Source organism: Cyprinodon variegatus, unplaced genomic scaffold, assembly GCF_000732505.1.
Source record: "Cyprinodon variegatus isolate N-32 unplaced genomic scaffold, C_variegatus-1.0 Scaffold341, whole genome shotgun sequence".
NCBI lineage: Eukaryota > Metazoa > Chordata > Actinopteri > Cyprinodontiformes > Cyprinodontidae > Cyprinodon > Cyprinodon variegatus.
The window spans coordinates 91,787-100,694 of NW_015150794.1; positions in this window are offsets into that span (position 1 = coordinate 91,787).

The following is an 8,908-nucleotide window of genomic DNA, read 5'->3' on the forward strand; positions in this document are numbered from 1 at the left end:
TTACATTGCAATGTCCATAAAATCTGTATATATTCCCTGCATGAATTATAACAAAGCTATTTCTGTGCAGAAAATCAAGCAGAACACTATGGCGATAGCCCTACTGCTCCACTTGTGAAAGTAAAAACTGTTGGACTCTTTTTTTGGCATCAAGACAATTATTCTTATTGCCACATTGTGAACAGGATACTTTAAAAAAAAGTGAAATTACATTTACAGTGTACAGTTGTATTTATTTTTATATAAAATTTTATATATATATATATATAAACTCAGGTGCATCCAAATTGAATAAATCAATCTTCTTTTGGGTCAAGGTTAAGTAGGACAACAAGAATGCAAACTGACACTTAAAATGCTAAACAAAGTTTTTATTATTGGCAATACTTCGAGACTGGAGGTCTTCAACAGGGGGTCCGTGACCCCTAGGGGGTCCACGGAGCCACTGCATGTCGTGAAAGTTTTGGTTGATTCAACTTTTATTTTATATTTCCCCCTGCAATTTTCTCCACTAATTGAAATGTCTTTAAATCCACATTAACATGAATTCAACACACTGTAGTAAACACATAAATGGAGGCAGAAGATGTTTTTCAGTCATCAATGCACACATTCAGCGACACACAGGAGCTCTTTCAAACTGGGCGCCGTTTCATTCATAACACCTGTCCCATAAACCAGGAATCAGAATCAGAAATACTTTAATAATCCCAGGGTGAAATTACTTTTGTTACATTACTCCATGAGTGACTATAGGACCAGTTTGATATAACATAATTTCATGCTATATTGCTATATATATAATTAGGGGATCCCCACTCCATCTCGCCATCAGTTTAGGGGTCCTTGGCCTGGAAAATGTTGAAGACCCCTGTTCTAGACGATAATATAAAATATAGAACTTTAATGAGAAACCAGCAGATTTTAGATAAACCCCACATTAGTGAAAATTAGAAATTGATAAATTAAGATCACATTTGAAATGTAATGAGAACGAGGGCAACTTCTAACAAATAGGAAAAAATAATTTAATCTGATATTAGCTTCTTTATTTCGTGATAATATAATGCCTTCATGTAACCTCAGAGTAGCTATGTAGCTCTGAATGCTCACTGAGAGAGCTGACATGTTTGAGGAAGCGTACTCGAGGAGGAGTACCCTCTCACCACCCAGGGGAGGTATCAGTGTTCTTCCACACTGCAGAGAATGCTATGCTCGGCTTTCCTGGCTTCCGCTACGCTTTGCGTACAGCCATTGGCTTTAACCTTTTCTCTCAAGCACCTTCCAGACTAATGAGTGGGATCATGTGTTATGCAGGTGGTCCCACTGGGAATCATACCACTAAATTCATACAGAACCACCTGTCAGGCCCTGAATAATATGTCCTTGTGCTGGATGAAGACCCAAACAATGAATTATGGGTATTCTAATGCAGTGAAGGACTCTAGGAAGGGGGAAAGCACACTTTTAATAATGAAAGTTAATATGACAATTTAAATGATACAGATGGCATAGTAAATGTTTAGTTTCTCCTATTACTATATACTGTAATAACAGAAATAAAATAAACATGCAGGCTTCTTTACTTCTAATTCTGTTCTGGTTGAAGTAAACTTATCAACTAACTCTGTTTGAGTTGGACTTGGAAGAAAACATCATTAGATACGTTCTTCCTTACAGCTGTAACCAAACACAAGCATGAACCCTTAGGAAACTAGCTGTACATTTAAAACAGATCCTTCATTATCGCTACTAGTGCTTAGAGTTTATATTAGTTCGTTTTTTCGGCATGTAGAACATTCTTTAATAGAAAAATAATTTAAGAAATGAGTCTAAATTTTCTTTACACCCTAGTAAATTAATCCAAACACATATTTAAAGAGGCAATGGAATTTCTGCATAGTTTTTAAGTATTCATCTGCATTAAGCTCAAATTAAGAAAAGAAGTTTGGATGTCATAATAAATATAACCATATGTTGAATTTATGTAAAAGTATGTAAAAGTATCCAAAATAAACAGCCAGATTCCAGCATTATTTACCAGACATTAATGTTTGTATTACCGGTAGATCACAATAAAATCAATAGGCTTATAATTGCATTAAGTTAACTGATGGCATTAGTGAACCATTGGATAAAAAAAAAAAACAACTAACAGTTACTTTTCCAAATATTTTATAAATTTTTTACATATAGTGAAATGTCGCACGCATTTACTTATTGGCAGTTAAATGCTTACAGATTATGACGCCAAGTTCTGTCTTTCACAAAATTAAGATATTTAAATGATCAGTAAATACAAAGGGTAATATTTAATCAACAAATTCCATGTCCTGATAAAAGACCATCTTTGGGGTTGTTAATCAGGCCAATCAGGCAAAGTGACACCAGGGTCATTGAACCTGCTTTTGTTATCTTTGGTTGTGTGGGCAGAAGCCAAGCGCCACTGGAAAATGAAAGCAGCATCTCCTTAAAGTTTGTAAGCAGAAATAAATATGAAGTCTTTTAACATCTCCTGGGAGATTTGCTGTGTTGAATATAGATTTTAGAAAATCCAGTAGACCAACACCGAAGATGGCGCTTCACTTTAAGATCTCTTCAAACCACTTAGGAAAAGTACAGCTCTTTTTATCTTTCGCCAAGATAAGACGCTACCTACTTCTGTTTCAGGAGTGGCTTTACTGAAGGAATGCAACATTTATAGCGTGTATATATATAGAGCTTGTTTATTTGTCTAAACTCTTGAATGGACTTTGTTTGATGGTAATCGTTACTGTAACCCTGTTGTTGGGTAATTAGGACATTTGCTACTGTTTTTTCTTCTATTCAGCATTTTATGAATAGAGTACATAAGTTTTTCAGAAAATAGGGAAAAAAATTACATGGCTTGTCTTAAATGTTACACTTGAATTTATGGTAACTCCTAAACATATCATTTATGTATTGGCATTTTGCATCTATCCATCCATTCTCCATCACGCTTATCCCTGATGGGGTCACGAGGGGTAATGGTAGCTGTCAATGAGCGAGAGGCGGGTAACACCCTGGACAGGTTGCCAGTCCATTGCAACACAGAGACAAACAGGACAAACAACCATTCATGCACACTCACACCTAAGGAGAATTTAGAGAAGCCAATTAACCTAACAGTCATGTTTTTGGACTGTGGAAGGAAGCCGGAGTACCCGGAGGAGACCTACATATGCATGCACAGGGAGAACATGCAAACTCCATGCAGAAAGACCCCGGGCCAGCAAATGATCCTGGAACCTTCTTCCTCCAAGGCAGCAGTGCTACCCACTGCAACACTGTGAGCCCCTCTGGGCATTTTCATCATCGATAAATTAGAAGAATGGATTTTCACGGGTAAATATCTAAAAAAATAACCAATTACAATTATCACATATGTGGGAAAACAACACCGGGATGAGAGAAATGAAGCAGAAATTTATGTAGTTGGGTCAAATGACCGTTCTTCAGTCCATTCGCCAACAGAAATACATAGCTAACATTAAAACAACAACACTTTTCATCTGGATTCCTCCAATTGACATGATAAAATTTCATGGTTTAGGATTCCTGAAGCTCCTCTAATTTCAGTTTGAATCATGGCCTTTTAGATATTTTAAGAACTTGAAGTATTTTTATAATTTTTTAACCCAATAAACAAATTATCATCTAAAGGACAAATTGAAAGAAGGTTAATTTATTGGGGTAAATTTGTACAGAGATGTCCAGTTAGCTAATTGAGCATGATGGAGAATAGCTGGTGAGATACTGGTGGAGAAACCAGTTTGTCTATAATTTTTATTACTTTGCCTAAAATCCTAGAGACAATATGGAATTTGTATTTTTGAGCCATAAAGAACATCTAAAGCTAATCTGAGTCAGATGGGATAGTTAAACATACAAAATTGGGGTTTTAATTGATGTCGTTTCTTGTGACTTTTAACGAATTTACAATCAGTTTTTATAAACGGTAATAAGATGGATTTTTATTTTACATTTATGATCTATTGACCTTTAAGGTCTTGGTAGTCATTGACCTATGGATAAGTGAGTTTAACCCCGTTGCAGGAATAATTGCACACCATTATGACATCTCAAAAAGCAGCCTGAAATCTTTCTCACAATAACAACGGCTTTCAGCCGAGTCAACAGGCGACCCAGTTCTTCCCAGGGGAAATATAAATAAGCCTTTTTTTCTATGGAAATACATTTTTTCTAACCTTCTCTATCATTAACCCTTTCATCTGCCAGCTCTACCTGTACCAACTAATGATCTTATGTAGATATCAGTCTTTACTCGTCTCCCTCTCCAGTTTGATAACCATTAGAAGAGAATCCTCCTTTACCCAGAGTTACATCATAATGGTTTCTATTTTATGATTCATGTTCTGGTCCTGGACTATATTGACATTTTAGATGCAGTTTTATGGCGTTTTATTCACTACTAACTGACTGATAGTCATTGTGATGTGAGGACAATTTGTCAATAAGTGTAGAATATCATCAAACTATAAAGTCTCCAATCAGTAACTGCAGTTTGACCTTAATGATGCAAGTTATATGGTTGATGGAGCAATATCAGATCAAGAGGTTTGCATACAGACTGGACTGATATGGGGAAGTGGGGAAAAAAAAGACATATTTTTAAATTAGATATATTTTAGTAGGTGATGAACCACGTCCATCTAAGCTGTATTAATTGACAGTTATTGCAACTGCTCCCCCTGCTGTTCGGATATGTCTTTTGCAGAAGATTTTCTTTTATTTTTTTAGCAGCTATTGTACTTGCATCAAAGAAGGGGAGTCAACAAAGCAGAAACACACACACTCAGGGAACACAAAAGGAGAGCATACTTTCCTTTGTTTCAGACCCGCTGTGTTTTAAAGTAAAACCTCTGTTGCAACACTGCTGCAGTTGACATTACATCAGCAGATTTACGGATGCAAACAATACTAAGAATTAAGATTTCTAAAATCAGTTGTTTTTTCTTTTTTTTTCTTTTTTGCAGGAGGGCTTTTTTTGCCTTTTAATTTACAATGTTTAGAAGACTGGTGGCAATAAATGTATAGATATCTCACAAATTAACTCAAAATTCACATTAATCCACTGTTGAAATGATACTACATTCGCACATTTCCTGAATGTAAACATAAATTTAGTTATCATTAGATTACATGCATCAAACTCAAGGCACTGGGGTCCGAACCAGGTCTGTCATTGCAATTTATACAGTAAATGACCTTTGAAAGGGAAAAGAAAGTGGCAACATTTTGAAAAAACTCTAAGTTCAGACTGTTTACCATTTGCACCATACAAAATAAAAGGTTTTTCAGAGCTCTAGAACTTCCTTAGTGTAAAACACATGAAAGGAAAGTAACAAATAAATCCAGTGTATTTAATTTATATACTTTTCATTTAATTTAATCCATTGAGGAATTAAAAAAAAAGGTGCTAAAATATAGCATTATTTATGGAAGAACACTGAGAACAGAAAATAAATAAAGAAAGCCATATTGAGGTGTGTAGGTTGAAACAAATTTTTGGTATTCTGTAATTAATAAAGGTTTATAAATATACAAACAGAATCCAAGATATACATGCATTCCCTACTATTTGGGTAAAACTAGCAAGCTGCAGAGGAAACACTTTTGTTTTCTTAAACAAGCTGCCAGCATAAATGTAGCAGGATAACTGACCATTCTTGTAAGGTTTAGGTTAAGGCCACTACAAAAACTTAAAATATGTCTGCTTCATGTTCTCAACCAGAATTTAGGTTTGTTTAAGAACACCAATATGTTAAAACATATACCATAAACAGTATAAAATGTTTCTTTTTGCAAAGTTGAAACCACACGACCCAAACTGTGAAACTCTGAAAAATAAAAGGAAACCAATTAGACAGGTCAAAAATGAGAAAGTAACCACAGGAACATCTGTCTCAACTTCAACAAGGAAAGATTTCCAAGCTTAATACCAGATGGAGGAGATGATGAGAGAAATAAGGAGCTATTTGGCCAAAATGGCAAGAACCATGCTATACTGAAGTCAAAGTCAGGATTAAAGCCAAATAACAGGAAGCCATGTGTTATGCAGTGTAGTGGTGGCATCATACTGTGGAGCTGCAAGAACTATTATCCCTAAAATATTTATCTTTACCTACAATTTACAGAAAGTTAAAAGCAAATTATTTTCCTATAGAAAAATTGAAATGATGTTGCTTGTCACCATAAAAACTGTGCAAATATTTTATTAAAAGCCTCAAGTTCTAAAACCTCAGAGAAGAATGTCATATTGCATATGATTAGATACAAAATAATGACCATTTAGAGGACATTTAAAGTCTGATTTATGCTTTTTGATCAGAGAATGAGTTGCTTTGTAGGCAGCTTGTAATAATGGTGAGATATTGGTTTTGATTTATTCCTACAATCAGCTTTTTAATCAGAATAGAGTTTATTATTAATGAAAAAAATAGCCATAATTAATAAACTCTCAACAAATATAGATGTATTTTAAAATGCACATGATTATTTAACTAATTAAAATACTGAGTATTGTAAAAGTAGTTTGTTATTCAACCCTTTTTAATATTTTCTTTTTTATTATTTTGTTTATGTCATTTCTACTTTTGCTGATGCTCTGTAGGAGCACTGCTGTGGGTCAACATGATCTTTTTATCAGGTAAGTGAAATGGAGAAATACATAGAAGTCTCACTTGGAACAACCTTCTTAGAAAAACATGTTCCTTCAATGTTCTTTCTGCCACCCTAGCTTATGGGACAGCCATGCTGGGCAGGACTACTGGCCACATTGACAGGAGTAATCCAGGTCTAATCTGTCCAATTCATGTTACTGCTTATTCTATATCACTATAGAATAAGCCACCCTTGTATTCTTTCCCCTCCCCCTCCAAACAGTTCGTTTAACATCTGGGTACCATGTAAATCCTGTGACACAGCCACAATCTGCAGCTCTATGCCTCTATGACATCTTCCTCGGGAGTAAATATCAGCAACGTCTGCACTGGAATCAAATGCTGATGTTTGCTTAAGATTTTTCATTGAAAAGAGCATTTTTAATGCAAAAATAACTTTAAATGGGTTAGAGTATAGGAATGTGTATAATTCTTTAAGATATATGAAGTATATATGCAGTCTGTCACGGTCTTGGTTCCGTTTAAGTTTTCTTTTGAGTTTTCAGTTTCATTTTGATCCATGTTTTTCTTTGTTTGCTAGTTTTATTGGTTTAATTCCTTTTTTTGGTGCTTTCTGGATGTATTTGAGTTCTTGGGTATTTCTTGCTTGCCCTCTGTTGCCCTCTTGTGTTGGTCTCCTTTTCCCTGGCTCCCTTCTAGACTCCTCTGTTCTCACCTGCTCCCAATCAGCTCATTAGTCCTGTCTTTGTTCTGTCTCCTATATATACTGTACTGTATGTGCAGTTCCTCAGTGCTGGTTCCTCGTCTTCTCCTGGCTCCCCATGTGAGTTTTCCCCTTAAGTAGTCTGGTTTTTAGTTCCTTTTTTTTTGCACTTTAAATTTATAAGAACTCACCTCTGCCTCCTCACCTATGCATTTGAGTCCTCAAAACCACAACCCAACCCTGACACAGTCAATGTCTTCCTTCTTTTATAGGAGTAAATGTACATATTTTTGTTCTTTTATCCTATTGATTCTAATCATAATAAAATAATTGAATTTTAACCAAATACACCCATGACAATGCTTAAAATCAGTGGGGCACAAATCATCAGGTATTGATAAAACTGCTGCCATTTTTATTTATATTCCTGATCTTAAACATGTTTTATTTGAGCAGTAAGCTGGCAGCCAGTTAGTGGATTTTTAACAAGCAAATATACACATAAACAATGTCTACAATGTGCATCAAGCTGGATAACCCTGCAGGACACTCAGGACACCATCTGCTAACAGAAAACTCTCAGCTCAGTTTATGAGGAGCCACTAGAGGCTGCTGTGGGTCTCCTTAAAAAGGGATCCTCTCAGCTCTTATGCTTCTTTTTCATGTTTTGTTTTGTTTTGTTTTGTTTTTTCAAGGGGTTTATTATTTCTGCACAAACTAAACACATTTGCATAGTGCAGACCAAAAGTTCATTCAAGGAGTTTATTTTCATGACTGAAAATTGAAGATTCACACTGTAGGCATCAAAACTATCGATTAACACATGCGGAATCATATGTTTAACAAAAAAGTGTGAAGCAACTGAAAATATGTCTTATATTTTAGGTTCTTCGAGAAGCCAATTTTTGCTTTCTTTACTGCTTTCAACACTCTTGGCATTCTCTTGATGAGCTTGAAGAGGTAGTTACCTGAAATGCTCTTCCAACAGTCTTGAAGGAGTTCCCAGAGATGCTTAGCACTTGTTGGCCCTTTTGCCTTCACTCTGTGGTCCAGCTCACCCCAAACCATCTTGATTGGGTTCAGGTCCGATGATTGTGGAGGCAAGGTCATCTGGCGCAGCATTTATCACTCTCCTTCTTGGTCAAATAGCACTTACATAGCCTGGAGGTGTGTTTGGGGTCATTGTCCTGTTGAAAAATAAATGATGGTCCAACTAAACGCAAACCGGATGGAATAGCATGCTGCTGGAAGATGCTGTGGTGGCCATGCTGGTTCAGTATGCCCTCCATTTTGAATAAATCCCCAACAGTGTCACCAGCAAAGCACCCCCACACCATCACACCTCCTCCTCCATGCTTCATGGTGTGAACCAGGCATTTAGAGTCCATCCGTTCACCTTTTCTGCATCGCACAACAACATGATGTTTGGAACCAAAGATCTCAGATTTGGACTCATCAGACCAAAGCACAGATTTCCACTGATGTAATGTCCATTCATTGTGTTCTTTAGGCCAAACAAGTCTCTTCTGCTTGTTGCCTG